Source organism: Petaurus breviceps, unplaced genomic scaffold (genome assembly GCF_028583685.1).
Source record: "Petaurus breviceps papuanus isolate PSGF00001 unplaced genomic scaffold, PetGlider_PUasm1.0 90730, whole genome shotgun sequence".
Taxonomy (NCBI): domain Eukaryota; kingdom Metazoa; phylum Chordata; class Mammalia; order Diprotodontia; family Petauridae; genus Petaurus; species Petaurus breviceps.
In genome coordinates this window covers 7,344,521-7,361,055 of record NW_027187324.1, presented here as the reverse complement: position 1 = coordinate 7,361,055, position 16,535 = coordinate 7,344,521, and positions in this window count along the sequence as shown.

The window sequence follows — 16,535 nt, the reverse complement described above, 5'->3', positions numbered from 1 at the left end:
ATGCAGTCAGCTGCCAACTCAATATGTGTTAACTGAGGTGAGGCAACAAAACAAAACAAAATACTATTGCAAACTGAGTCTTCATGAGTGGAAGTATAGGTTTCAGAACAAGGGAGGGGGAGCAGTACGGATCTCTCCACTGGCCAAGTCATCACATCCTCCAGAATATCGTGTGGGACATTTATGAGCTATTACAGGGCATAATGAAGGTAGAAGTGTGGGATGAACCATCAGTACTATTCTGCAAAACTAAGTAATTATTAAAGCTATTAAAAATTTTGCAAAGCCTATTTACTCAAGGATGGCCTTACAGGGATCCTGCCAGGGATTACTGTCCAATGATATGCTCCCAGAAGCCATATCTACTTCATTAAATTTACATATCTCCAGTTTACTGAAAAGGTGGTGGTTAGTTAATCAATAAGCATTTATTAAATGCCTGGTATACGGTAAGCACTGTGTTAAGTGTTAGGAACAGAAAGAAAGGCACACCAAAATGATGCTGTCCTTAAGAAGCTTCCATTTTATTGGAATATGATACGTAAATAACGGGTATATTCAAGATGTATAGAGAATAGATGGAAAATAATCTGAAATGAAAAGCCCTTAGCAGCTGGGAAGGCCCTCCTATAGTTAGTGGAATTTGAGGAAAATTTTGAAGGAAGTCAGGGAAGCATGCAGAGATGAGGAGTCAGAATATTCTAGGCATGAGGGAGAGCCAATAGAAATTCACAGAGACATGGGACGTCATGTGTGAAGAATAGCAAATAAGTCTGTTGCTTGATTATAAAGTACATGGAAGAGAATAAAGGATAACAAGACCTGAAAGGTAGGAAGAGTTCTAATTATGAAGGGCTTTAAATGCCAGAGTACTTTATATTTGATAGTGGAGTCAATAGGGAGCCATTGGAGCCCACTAAATAGTAGAATAATGTAGGGAGATCCTTTCTTTAGAAAGTCATGTTGGCTGTTGAATGGAGAATAGGTTGGAGTGGAGAGAGACACTTGAGGTAGGAATACTAGGTAGAAAGCTATTTCGGTAGTCCAGGGGAGAAGAGATGAGGGATGTTATGAATGTAGAATAAAAAAAGATTGGTGGTACAGAACATGAGCTAAATGCATTTGAATTAATTAGATATGTAATTTGGGGGTCCCCGGAGGAGATCAAGCTGTTGTCTGGCCATAAGGTTGAAACCCAAGGGTTTAGTTTTTTTTTTTTACCAGTTTCCTTTTGTAAGTGACTCTTAGAAGAGCACCCACTTATCTTGACTGCCTGTTGGGTCTCTAGATCAGAGAATAGTATAAGGAGAGAATTTCAGTTTAAATATCGACATTTTGGAAACAGCTTGTGATGCAAAATTGTTCTCATTAGCATAGTATTCTAGAGTTCAAAGGAAACTTAGAAGTCATTGAATGCATCCAATTCAAAAATCTCCTCTTCAACCACCCTGAAAGATGATCATCTAACTTATGTCCAGGATGCCAAGGAGTTCAACCACATCAGAAAAAAATCCATTCTATTTTGATGCTCTAGTTGCAAGACATTTCATCTCATTAATGAATCAAATCAGCCTTCCTGGAACTTCTACCCTTTGGTTGCCCTGTGGAATCAATCAATGATTCAAGAAGCATTTATTGGGTGCCTATCACATATCAGGCATTGGGGATACAAATACAATCAATGAAACATTCCTCACTCTTAAGCAAATCCACTCCCTCTTCTGCATGATAGCCATTCAGATTTTTAAAGAAAATTACATACTTACCTCCCTCCTTCACCCCAGAGTCTTCTCTCTGATAGCTTGCCAGCTGTTTAAGGGTTCCCACTTAATAAATGTGCGTTGGCTGATTAATTGATTTTATTTTGAAGGCTGTCCCTCTTCAGTTCTTTCAATTATTTCCCAAGTGAGGGGTTTTAGATTATTCCCTAGCATTGAGCCCTCTTTTTCATGGATTCCAATATGTTGAGAACTTTGTTAAAACTGGGGTCCTAACGATTAACAGGATAGCTTTGAAAGCTACAGATTGATCTTATTACATACCAAAAAAGAAAAGTTGATTTCTATTGTAAACCACTAGCTTTTCTTTTTGAAGGTATAGTGGGATTTTAAGTAACTTACCACACAGCCAGAGCGTGTCAGATGCAAGATCTGAACCAAGGTCTTTCTGACTCAAAGCTTGGCTTTCCATTTATTACAGCATACTGCCTTAGCTTTAATATGGCATTATTTGCAAAGAGAATTTGATAAAATTTTATTCTAAACTGGTGACCCTGAATTTACATAAATATAGTAGAATAGAAAAAGGAAATTGTTCAGCTATGTATATGCAAAAGTTTGTTCTATTTGATGTATGTTAAGTTCAGAATGAAAATTAATATTAAACACAAAATTAAAAATAATGTATAATTGGAAGCCAACAGTGTAGGACAGTTTTTTGAGCTTGGAGCTATGTGAATGACTGAACCCAAATATCATTAATGGATCATTAGCAACCTAGATAGAGGTTACTAGTGGAACAACCCAGGGATTTGTTCCCAGCTCTGTAACATTTAAAATTTTTATTAATGATTTGGATGAAAGCACAGATTCAATACTTACCAAAGCAAGAACTTCCTAACTAGTTGAGTCAGATAGAAAGATGGACAGATGATAAAGAGATAGGGAATAGATAGATAGATCAGTAATTAGATAATGAATGATACATGATAGCAAGGTAGTTAGATGATAGAGATAGATCATTGATGATTGATTGATAGATAAAAGGTAAATAGGTAAGCACTTACTGTGTTACAGGAACATTGTAACATGATCAATGCTAGCAATATGAAGATAAAAGTCACTGACATCAAGTAGGAGAAGATGGCACATAAATTGGAACTGGAAGAGGAGAGGGGGTTATGCACACACCAATATGATGTTGAGAAGAAGGCTTGATTTGGTGTAAGATGAGGTTAAAGTTCACCTGTCAAAGCTGGGGAACTGAGGGATTGGAGTCAAAGTTTGGAGCAGGGCCAGAGAAGGATAATGGCAATACTGTGAGGAAAAGACCAGAAGGACACTGATTTATTCCTCAGTGGAAGTCTTTACTTGGAGGCTGGTTAACTACTTGTCAATGATGCTGTAGATGGGATTAATTTCTTTTCATATGAATTGAACTTCTAGCTCTTAGTTTCAGTGTTTCCAGACTTCAACTTCAAATCAATCCAAAGAAAATTATTTGGTTCTGAAACTAACAACTAGCTGTGCTAGAAAACTCAAAAGTTTCTCAATCCAACCAAAATTCTTGTTGCAACATCTTAAGAGTATAGAAAATCTGAGACTGAAGGTAGATGAGAATTAACAAGTCCTGTGCCTGTGTCTTCAGTGTCATTAATATGAACTTTACCTGTAAAACTTAGGGTTTTTTTCAGGTATCTATTTGAGCTACTGAATTTATTTTACTTTGCTTCATAGTACAATGAGAAAAGTGCTGGATCTGGACAAGGAAGAATTTGAGTTCAAATCTTAGCACCATCACTTACTACCTGTGTGGCTTCATCCATTTATCCTCTGTGGGCAGAAGTTTCCTCATCTATGAAAGGAAAGAATTGGAGTAGATGATCTCTAAGATACTTGATTATCTGAGCTTATGTAAATATTCAGTCTTCAAAATGTATAAATGAGCTCTTTCATATCTCAGAAGCTTGACAGTGGTATCACTGAACAAGAGGCTTGCAGTGGAGACCAATTACTTCCTACTTCCCACTAATATGCTCTAGGAAGCCCTTTCTACTTCGTTAAATTGGCATTTCTACAGTTGATTGAAAAGGTGGTGGTCAGTCAGTTGATAAGCATTTATTAGATGTGTACTGTCCTAGGTACTGTGTTAAGAGTGAGGGATACCAAAAAAAAAGGCACCTAATATGATCCCATCCTCAAGAAGCTCATATTCTAATGGGAATGTAACAAGTAAATAACTGGATACATTAAAGATGTATAGAGAGTAGATGGAAGGTAATTTGAAATGAAAAGCCAGGAGATAAGGGGTTAATTAGACTTGTAATAGATACAGAACCCAGCAGAGGGCAGCAGAATCCTTATTGAAGCATCATAAGGTTGGTGGTCATCAATGCTCAAACCTTGGAGAATTCCAAACCAAAAGAGTAGAGTTGTTGTTTACTGGAATGCATCCTTACTAAAGTTCATAGTGTTTGGTTCAGTAGCTGCTGCTCAGGGGTGTTGATGACACCAGATCTGACAGATCAGAACAGAGTAAGAAAATAACTAGGTACAAAAGTTCAAATTATTAAACAGGAAGGTGAGGCTGAATTGAAATGAATTAACCAACAAAGATAAGTGAAAGAAACAACCAGTAAATAAAGGAATCCTAGCTCAAAACTTTGCTTTATCACTTACACTTAAGCTGGCATCCTGAATAGGATGAGGTGCCCTATGTCAGGGCTATGAGGTTTGCAAAATTCTGAAGTAGGGAAATTACCTCTCCCTCAGCTTAGCAATGCCCTTGATGGTAACTAAGAGGCAAACGTCTCAGATTAATAGATCTGGGGCACACACTAGTTTAGCAGAAGATGTAGCCAGTTTCATAATGGGGTGGTTTCCCCTTTTGAGCTGAGAAGGCTAGTCATGTCTTGTTCCCACTGTCCATGGTCAGAGAAGACGTGGGATATTTATGCTGGAGTACTGGAAACTCACACAACTGTGTCCCAGGTCCAATATGACAATTGCTAGATTTTACACTTATCAACTTTACACTTCTGAATGCTTGCTTTGGCTTTTCCAGGATTAATTGTACCTGTCTTAATCCCATCAGCACCAACCAATGTTCTTACACTGTGCTGCATGGCCCTGCTCTTAATTACTAGCATTGAGAAAGAATTGGAAGCTGTTGGTCCAGAGACAAGCAGAACCCTTGATGAGCCTACATTTCAGTGCCTGGTTACCTTCTGAGTGCTGTTATCTTCTAGGGGGCAGGTCAACATTTTGTCCTATGATGGTTAATGTTGATGGCTTCCTACTTATGAAGTACTCAGTGTGGAAACATGGCCACCTCCTTCTAGGACAGTTCTTCTTGGCAGTTCTTTTCAATGTTGGGGCAAACATGGAGCCTACCAGGTATTGCCATCATTCAACTAATTAGCAACGAAAAATGTTTCTCCCTCTGTTAAGACATATAATAATGATAGCAATAATAATAACTCACATTTATCTAGCTCTTAAGAATTGCCAATGCTTATTTATGCAAATGAGGAAACTGAGTCAAAAGTGTTTCAGGTGCGCTTGCCAGGAACCTATCTTGCAAGTTGTCTACCCATCACTGTCCTGAAACAGAGAGTGCTTTAAGGCACTACCCAAGGTTACTATTCTAGATGGCTGCCTACTTTTGCAGAAGTATGAGATAGTGGAAAAGAGTGCTGGACCTGACGTCAAATCTTTCCTGACTTTGACTGACTTCTGTTTGCCTCAGTTTCCTCATGATAATAGTAGCACACATCTACCTGAGAGGGTTTTTTTGCCAGTTTGGGACGAGATAATGTTTGTAAACTGCTTTCCTAACCGCAAAATGCTCTATAAATGTTTATCTCCATCATCATTACTATTATTATTATAATTACAATTACTATTGGCATTCTCAGTTACTAATAGATAACATGATAGTTCCATCTTCTGAATTTATCTTCGGAAGCCAGAGTCTTGACATAAGGGACTGAAAGGAAGAGTGAGGATGATATAAACTATGCCATACGATGATTGCTATTATTATTATTAATGGCTGACATTTATATAGCCCTTTAAGGTCTAAAAAGCATTTTGCATATCTTATGATCATTGTCGGTATCATTATCCCCATTTTTCAGGTCCAGAAACTAAGGTCCAGAGTAGTTAAATGGCTTGCCCATGTTCACACAACTAGAAAGTGTCAAGAGACAAGAGTCAAATGTAGGTCTTCCTGACTCTGGGTCCAGCACTCAGTTCTACAATGCCACACTAGGTGGAGAAGGTTAGCCTGAAGAAGAAAAGATTTAGGAAGGACATGATCCTTCTCTTTAAATACTTAAAAGAGTTGGCCTGTGAAAAAGGAATTCAGCTTATTTTGTGTGAGCCAATAGATGGAAGTTATAGTGAAGCAAATTTCAGGTCTATATCAAGAAAAAATTCCCAACAATTAGAGCTATGTGAAGATGGAATGAAATGCCTCCATACTAGAGATGTTTAAGAGACTGAACCTAGAAGTGACCAGATGATCACTTGTCAAAGCCAGTTAATTTACATATTAACTAGAGTGCTGAATAGTAAGATTTACTCTAGGAGTCTATGGTTTGTCATTTCAATTTTTTACATCTCCTTTGTACAAACCAATTCAATTTCCAGTGTAGTTATAGTTCAGTTAAAATGCATCATTTATCAAACAACTTGTAACCTCCTATTAGCCTCTTCTGCTCCCTCAATTACACTGATTTCCTTCTTTCTAAAAAAAAATCCCTCTACTCTTTAATAAATTCTATAAAACTACAGAAATAGAATATTAACCTTAAAATAAAAAACTTGAAAAACTGAAGGAAACAATTCTTTTGAGAGCTATGGTTTCCATCTGTCAGACTGACCTATTATTTTTGATATAATACAAATTAGATACAGAACAAGTTCAGGAAAACAAAAGAAGCATCAAGTTTTATAGCTTCAAATGGCTGTAATTATTTGATGAAAACTACATTGGAAACACGCAATTTATCGTCCCAATTTGCATAAAGTCACCAGTAGGTAGTTTTATTACTTCCAGCACTTATTCTCCTTTGTCAATATTTGCTAAATGGATTGGACTGGAGGAACAATGATAACTTGTATGTATGTATGTTATGTCCATTTGCTTTTAGCAACAGCTCTTAGATGCCATTATGCCCATTCTACAAATGAGTAAACTGAATCTCAGAAAGTTTAAATGATTTGCCTAAGGTCACACAGTCATTAAGTGTCAGAGTTGGGATTCTAAACCAGCGCCTTGTGACTTCAAGGTAAAAATCTCTTACATAACATGTGGCTTTTTATAAATGGGAAGAAAAAGAAAGTAATGTCTTAGAAGTTGTTGTATTGCCAACCTTAATTTTTAAATGACGTTTGCTTGAATAGGACCTGTGGTTTTAAAGATATAGGGAATTATCAGCCAGGAAAATCCCTCTACCAATATAGATTCATTCTTAGTCAATAAATGTAGAGTCTTAGAAACCTACCTAATGTTCTGAGATTAAGTGACTTACTCAAGGTCCTGTAGCCAGTGAGAATTGAGAATTAGGCCTTGAACCTAACTAAATCTAGTGAAATCTACCCACTTTTAAGGCCAGCTTTCTACTCACTATGCTACATTAACAGAGTTAAGCTAGAAGTCTTTTCTCTCTAGAATATCTCAAAAACAAAGAAACAAAATACTACTTAGCTATTCTATGATAAATTTTCTTTCATATTAAGACTGACAATCTATTTCAGACTAAATGGTTAATTTACACTAATTTTTTTAAGAAAAAGATTAAAAAAGGCAACTACTTTCCTAACTATGCCTTTACAGTCCTATAAAATTTCTTAAAATTACTTTTACCCACTAAAATATTAGGAGTATTTAGTGCACGAGCTACAAAACCTATAATGATTTTGATGTTTCTGATATCTAATTTATAAAGCAATTCTTCATAAAATAGTTTATATTGCTAAGAGCTTTTAGGGTTCATTAGAAGAAAATTGCCTTCTCTTTATATAGACTTATAGAAAGTTCTCTTACTGAATACATATTCAATATGATCAGACTCTCCTAGGCTTGCTTCTCTTCTCTAACTACTATCTCACTGATGATCTCAAGTTCAACCCTCATCTCTATGGAAATACTTCTTAGATCTGTTCATGTAGCCCTCTAAGATCTCTCCTGAGTTTTAGTGCTCCATCATCAGCTGTCATTTAAATGTCTCAAATTTGGTGTCTCATAGCCATCCTGCACTTATCACGTCTAAAATAAAACTAATTGTATTTTCCTCCAAATCTTCCTCTCTTTCTTGTATTTCCTCTTACTGTTTAGGACACCATCATTCTCCCAGTCACTCAAGTTTGGGGTCTCCCTCAGCTTCCCACTCACCCTAACACCCCACATATCCAGTTTGTTATCAAATCTTAATTTTTCTTCTTCACATCACCTGCCATATACATCTGCTTCTTGCCACTCCGTCGCAATGCTAGTTTATGTGGATCCTCATTACCTCTAGCCTGGACTACTACATAACTTTCAAATTGTTTTCCTTGTCTCAAGTCTCTTTCCATGTCATTTCATCCTCCACTCAGCTTCCAAGGAGATTTTCCTAAAGTGAAGGTCTAATCATGTTCCTCCCTGCTACCCATAGCCCTCAACCCCTACCTAAAATTCCAATGTCTCCTTATTACTCTCCCTTTGCACTGTTGAGCCCCCTCTTCTTCTCTCTGAGATGCCCCCACAATTCCAAGTTGGCTTGGGCCAGTGTTACACTAATGAAATTACTCCATCACTGGTACAATGATTGGTTGAACAATGTTGCACAACCAGGAGCAAAGAAAGAGCACCTAAAAGAGAAGATTTGATACTAGAGACATTTAAATCTGTGCCTCCCAGTGTGTTTGTTTTTCTTTAATTTTTATGAACAGAGCATGGTAAACTCTGTCTTTAACACTTTGTTATAGAACCATAGAAGATAAAGCATTTTATCTCCAGTACCTCAGACTATCCTTCTTCAAATAACCATATTGTTGATGTACAGAAACAATGTTATTTGAAAACTCCTATTTTATTAGCTGAGTGACTATGTATAAACATTTCCAGTTTCTCTGAATTTTGATTCATCAAGGATGAAAGGTCTTGGGTTATCTAGATGGCTCCATAGTTTACTTACATAGCAGTATACTGCCAAATTCAGAATCATGACAGACAGCTAGAGAGAACTGTGTGGCAAGAGGCCTCTCCCAAGGGAATACAGTTAGATGGTACAATGTTTGGAGTGCTGGACTTGGAGACTGGAAGGGCTGGTTTTGAATCCTTCCTCTGACACTTATTAGCTTTGTGACTTGGATCAAGTCACCTAGCTTCTCTCAGCCTCAGTTTCCTCATCAGTAAAATGGTAATGATAATAATAGGAGAGATTTTAACCTAGGTCTGCTAACCCCAAGGTCAGAGCTCTCTTCTTTAAAAATCATAATATACCTTACAGGGTTGCTGTGCGAATTAAATGAGGTAATACATGTAAAATGCAAACTTTAAGGCACTTCTGACTCTGTGAACCCGTTCAGTTTTTCTTGGCAAAGATACTGGAGTAGGTTGCCATTTCCTACTCTAGTTCATTTTTTTACAGATGAGGAAACTGAGGCAGGCAGTTAAGTAACTTGCCCAGGATCACACAGCTAGTGGCCAGAGATGAATTTCCTGACTCCAGGCCTCTCTCTGGAACTACTACACCACCTAGATGCCTGAAGGCATTGTACAACTGATAGCTATTTAGTATCAAAATGCCCTAATATACTACAAGAGCCAGAGTAAATTGGGTTTAAAGCATGGTCTTTAAGAAAGAAATCTAGCCAGTAAACCCCAAGATAACTAGGTAGGTTTCAGCCATCAAAATTTGCCTTCCTTTGGGCAGAACACCCTCAGGTTAGGGCATGATACCCCATGTGGAGAGAGAAGAAGATAGGAGAGGAGAGGAGAGGAGAGGCAGGGCTGAGTTGCCCAACCAGAACTGGCCCACTGGGTCCCCATTGGGGCCGCTTGAACTGCTCACAGGTTGTGGTTCGTCCTTAGTTCTTGAAGAAGACCATGATGGTCATAATAGAAGATGATGATATGATTTGCAATTGAATTGGATTTTAGTAGGGAAGGGCTATGCAAAGTCACCAGCCTCACTTTCTCCTCCAGAGCCATCTGGGTCCAGTGGTCAGATATAGATCAGAATGACTGGAGATGGCCCAGGATGCAGTGGGAAACCTTGGTCTTTTTAAGTTAAGGTCTTTCTGAGTTCTGATTGGACAACAATAGATCTCTGCCCAAGCAAACTTAATGGTTGTTCTTTTGGGCCCTCCTGGCTCAGAGTGAATATAAATACTAATTCTTTCTCTTTGACCAGCAACCCTGAGGGTCTTCCTCTTACAGTTATATATACATACAATATACACATGTATGTATTTATGTGTAAGTATATATGTGTGTGTATGTATGTGTATACACACATATATGTAGTTTTATATATATATATATATATATATATATATATATACATACATATTAGAGGGGCCTTCCCTTGAATTACTTCCTAAACAGACCTATTCACTGAATAGGTATTGCCTAACTCAAAGTGAGAACCTGGAAAGGCCTGAGCTTAAAAAGGCCAAGGTCTCCCACTGCATTCTGGGGCATCTCCAGTCATCCTAATCTATATTTGGCTACTGGACCCAGATGGCTCTGGAGGAGAAAGTGAGGCTGGTGCCTTTGCACTGCCTTCCCCTACTCAAATCCAATTCAAATTGCAAGTCATGTCATCATCTTCCTGATGTCATGGTCCTCTTCAAGAACTAAGGACAAACCATAACTACAACCATACACAGCACTAATATACTACAACCAGATTGACTGAGTTCATCAAAGTGGTAAGGATGATATAGCGGCAGATATGGGATGAAGCTATTGATGGTTCCTTTTGCCAGTGGAAGCTTGCATATTAACACCTCATGGTATTCCATGGCCCATTTTTCCTTTTGTAGTTTCTATTCCTTGGTGTTGAAAAATTAAATATTAACATCAGACTCTGAAGTTCTGACTTAGTATCTTATTCCAGTTATGACCTTTGGCATGTAGTTTACCCTTAATTTTTTTTATCTGGAAGAAGAAAAAAAGTGTCATTCATTGATCCTATTCAGTGGAGAGCTCCTAAAGTGAAAATGAAGAACTTTTATTGATATTGTAATAGAATCTAAACTGGGTTTGTAAAAATAATATGACTAGATCCCATAACAATCTGGAACCCCAGTTTTCTAGTATTTTTTATTTTGCCTTAAAGAAGAATAATCCATGATAGCAGGGTTGTCCTCTCTTTTTAGTGTTTCACCTCACAGAAATGCTTAAGAATATTCATGTTAATATGCTCTTAAATAGCTCACTTGAGGGTTTCAAACCTCTAACTTTCATCCCTGAATCCTCCAACATTTGCACACGAAGAGAGGAATAATTGGTGCCTTAGGAAAAATAGAATCATAGAATTTAGAACTGGAAGGCACCTTAGAGATCACTGAGTCTTCCTAGCTAGGTGACACAGTGGATAGCGTTGGGCCTGAAATCAGGAAGACATCTTCCTGAGTTCAAATCTGACCTCAGACACTTACTAGCTGTGTGACCCTGGGCAAGTCACATAACTGTTTGACCCAGTTTCCTCATCTGTAAAAAAAAAATATGAATTGGAAAAGGAAATGACAAACCACTCCTGTATCTTTGCCAAGAAAAATCACAAATGTAGTCACAAAGAGCTGGACACACCTAAACAAGTCTATTTATTTTCTAGAAAGATTTAATTACTTACTTATCCCTCCAAACCTCTTCCTCTTTCCAAGAATCTACACTGCATTGTACACAAAAATTTTGACTACTTGCATAACTACCTATTATATTAAAAAGCATTATTACAGGGGTTGTCTCATTTAATCCTCACAGCATCCCTGTTGTTATTATTATTCCAGTTTTACAGATGAGAAAACTGAGGTTGAAGGAGATTAAATTATTTACCCTGGGTCACACAGCTATTGTAACTCACTTATTATTGATCAATGGAACAGCTTCCAAAGTGAGTACTGGTATTGTACCATACTTTTAAGACTCAAGTCATTTTGGATGAAACTGTAAAAAGCATGAAAAGACAAACTTTTGTTGATTAAAAAATAAATGTTCATTGCTAGAAAGAAGGGATGGGGAGGTAGAGGCACATGGAATAAGAGAAGAAAGCAAAGAGAAGATAAATGATCTATTATATCTTTTTTTCATAGAGTGTTTCTAATTCTGTAAAAATGTAATTCAAGTGCTATTTTATTAAAAAGTTAGAACAATGCCAGCAGTCAAATGGTAACTGTAAGAAAAATTGGGTTACAGCTACCTAATTTCTGTAAAAATGGTAGAATATAATTTTATGCTTTTGTACCTTTATTGCTACATTGTATTACCTATTTTTTTTCTAAAAAAATGAAATACATGAAGCAGATGTCCTGTGGGAGAAATCTGTTATGGTCTGGCAGCATATCTCGCTTTACAGTTTTGAGACATCTAACTGAAATATATACATAAAATTTAACTGTATATATAATTATAGTAAATAATATTTTATCAAATTTATAGTTATTAAAGATTCCCTCAAGATTTAAAAGCTCAATCACTTCATACTGTTAGTCCATAATTGTGAAGCCCCCAGCATTAAAGTATGCTTCACATGACTTACATTACCTTAGGCATACATGTCTGTTCTAAGAATTCCTATTGAAGTCCCCTGTTTTAAAAAATCACTCATGCTAGTGGAAAGCTTCATTTTCATAAATTATCAAATCTTTGCAATGTATAATTGAATCATGTATTAAAATGCTACATCATGATTAAGCTGAAACATGAAAACAAAAGGCTTGAAAGCTTCCATGTGAATATACGTAAGGATAGAAATGTTATTGGATTTTATAATAACTATATTTTATGGTGGTAATGGGAGATAGCATGGCAGAGTAGATAATGGGTAAGCTACGGAGTCAAGAAGACCCAGTTCTAATCCTGTCTCTTACATATACTAGATGTATGACTGTGAACAAATCATTCATTCTTTTAGTGCCCCAGGTAAATTTCTAATATAGGAAGTTGATATGGTTGGTGGAAGAAATTTGTATTCTGAGAATTTCGTACACCAATGAAATCAACCCAACAACTCCCCTACTCCAAAAAAAAAAATAGTATTTGTGATTCTTTGAACCACTCAGTTCCATCCAAACTATAGTTTCGGGGTATGCCATTTTAATCCTCAGTTTTTAATAAATCAGTGGGTACACCTAGATAGATTAATCAATAATAGCCTATATCCCATCAGCAAGATCTTAAATTTAGTCCAGGTGTTCATTCCCAAAATGAAACAATCATGGAGATAAGGAGTCATATGAGATGTTTTTGAGTAGGCAGGGCACTTTATCAGAGAACTTCATACTTGAATTATTTAATCCACTCATCAGTAATCCTTTAGTCAGTTGGGGCCAATACCCTTAATGACTTGGTTTCCAAGATGTTCTTAAAATGAGAATATTGCTAAATTATCCCTACTTGCAAATATCTATTTAGTCTGTGGGGAAGATCATTTAAAGAGGATCTGAGAGTAGTATGTGGTACCTGTTAAACAGTGACTCTTCTTCAGGAATTGATTCAGTTTCTAGAGCCAGTCCTGAACTTGAACAAAGACACAACTAGTATATTAATTGATCCATTAATTCAGCAATATTTATAATATGGACATTTTCAAAGCACTTTTCTAGGTGGTATAAGTGGCAAAGAGATGTATAAGACACATTTCCTGACCTCAAGGAGTACATGGCATACAGCATTTCTTCATCACTTTGCTCATAAATTTTCATAAACATTAAATGTAGTTTATGAACAGGGAGACCAGTGTTATTAAAATGATGTGTGCCTATACTAAAGTTAAATTAAGTCTTTGAACCATCAGTAGCAGGAGGTTGGTCTAGAGCCATTCCCATAAAGATAGGCATGTACTTTTAACTCCTTATGGTAGGACACATGCCCTGGCCCCTTGCCAAAGGACATACTTGATCTGTGGCTACTGTTTGGTCCCTGAGACTGCAGTAATTGCATAGAAGCTGATTGGTGAATGAGTCAGAAACAGGTGCCACTTGGTAGGAAATATAAGGGAGAAGAAAGAAAAGTTCCCTATTTGAGCCTGTTACTTGGGATTCAGGCAGCCTTTTTGAATTTTTCAGAAAAGTGGTGGGGAGGGGAGACATTTCTCTTCCCTCACCTTTCACACCAGCAATAGGGGCTACAACTAATGAACATGGCCATTTGAATATAGACTTACCTAATTCAGCCTGACTGGACCTCAAATCTCTGGTCCATTCTTCAGACTTGTGTTGATTTTTCTTAGTGTTGCTTTGCCTGAGCTCAAGTAGACTGAGCAACAGTCTTACAAGATGGGAATTTCCAAACTCAGTGACTGCCTTGTGAGTTCTGGATTTCCTGAACTCCTGAGTCAGTACCAGACTTTTTCCCCCCAAATCCCTAAAATGTCATTGTAATTCCAATGTAACCCCATGAAGAAAGCAACAACTGTAATACATTGTTTTTGTAAGTACACATCAAATTTATATATATATATATTTATACAAAAATTATTTACAGAAGTCCCAAGGTCCCATGGTATCAGAAACAAAGTCTCTCTGATATCAAAAGCAATTATAACTAGGGCTGTGCGAAACTCAGAAAAATTGGTTCTCTTTGAGAGAGTCCAGAGTACATTTGTTCAGATCGTTCAGGGGTTGAGGGATCCACAGGGTTAATGCTAAATCCTGCACATCCTAGAAGGTGGGCCAAGAAGAAGGTGAAGACAATAATGGACCCTAGCCTATGAAGGACTATGATAATAGAGAAAGAATTTTAGAACGCTCCATTGATTGCCCAAGCCAAGACGTCCATTTTCTCTCTTTGTATTGATTTTTGGACACCAACGAGGTAATTCTAAAAGTAAATTATAATGTTTCAGTCTGGGACAGTAAGAAAAAATATTTCAGGTTTTTTTTGAAAGCCAAAACAAGACACATGATTCTTGATACAGATCAGGAAGGAGGTGCTTCCTGTGATGATTTCGCTTCGGAGTGGGGTGGGGTAGAAGATGACTATATCTAGGAACCATGCTCTGGATGGCCATGAGATCTGGACCATATGAACTACTCAGGCAGAGAGACTTGAAGTAAAAGTTGTATGTCAGTTTCATAGTCCTGAAAAGCTGAATTCGTTTCATGGGAGGATGTAAGTGGAATAGGTTTTATTGTTTAAGTGTTACTGCACTCTTAGGAGTATTTTGCATCCAAATCATTTCTTTTGTAGTAAAAGAGATATTATTGACAGATATTTGATATTCACTATGTACAATAAATACCTTTTTTAGAGGATACTTGTTAATCTATTTAAGGGAGACTTTAGACATTGGCAATACCTCTTTTGTTTTAGAGATTTTCACTAGCATTCTGCTCCAGAGTCTAATGAGCTAGATACTTTAAGGAAAGTCTAACTTTCCTCTGTGGAGTCAGCGTCCTCCAGGTTGAACTTGTTACGTGTGAATTGAGAATAAGGATTGCTCATAAGATGGATCATTTTTCACCCTCACCACCCTCATTCAGCCACTGAACACATATTTTTCCACAGCTGTGGTATCTGCATGTATCAGGGCTTCAAGATGTGCCTGTGGACCATGCTTCCTTCAAAGTCTATTCATTCCTCCTTAGTCTCAATTAACCCTAAAATTATTTTCAACAAGTTAATCTCAATATTTGTTAAGCAACTACTACCGTGTTTCCCCGATAATAAGACACTGTCTTATTAATTTTTGGACAGAAAAACACCAGAGGGCTTATTTTCAGGGGAGGGCTTATTTTAATGAACATTGACAGCAATTTTAATAAACAGGTAAATGTGAACAAAAAATGCACCTTTATTCAATAAGCAAATCACTGGGGAAGAACAGGATGACGCGCTCACTGCTGCAGCTCTGATTGGATGCAGCTCGGAGCGCTGCGTGCGTTTCATGGGGGGGGACGGTGCATAGAGAGGGTACTGTAATGTAGCGTGTAGCGCAGGGGATCACCTTCACTACAGTAGCAATCTCAATAGGGCTTATTTTCGGGGGAGGGCTTATTTTAGAGGAATCTTACACAGTAAGGGGAGGGCTTATTTTTGGGATAGGTCTTATTATCGGGGAAACATGGTATGTGTAAGGCAGCACTCTTAGTTAACTAGTTAACCTCTGCTGTAATCTTCTCTTTCTCTACTTTTTGCCTCTACCCCTTTTAAGTTTTTTCACCTCAAATAATATTCTATCTTTTAAACAAATTTGATTCATTTAATCACACAATTTATAACATGCCTATGTGGATACTTTACAGAAATAACTGTGCTTTTTAATAGAAGAATTTTCTCATTTTTAAACCCTGTCATAATAAACATACTTTGCTATTTCCATTTTCTTCTCATAAAACCAGTTTGAAAAAAAATGGGTCTATTACCTATATTTCTTAATTAATTTGGCTAAAAGACTCCTTAAATCAGTGTAGGAGTATATGAAAGACAGTAGAAGCTGCCTCACCAGTTGGAAAATGAAAGGAGCCCAGGAGCTACTAATGAGATATCATCATCATCCACTTTTATTGAGCATGTCCAATATTTAGTAAATTATACAAGAGAAAAGATTTCACTTAGACTTCATTTTATGATATGGTGATGAACTCCATTTTACGATA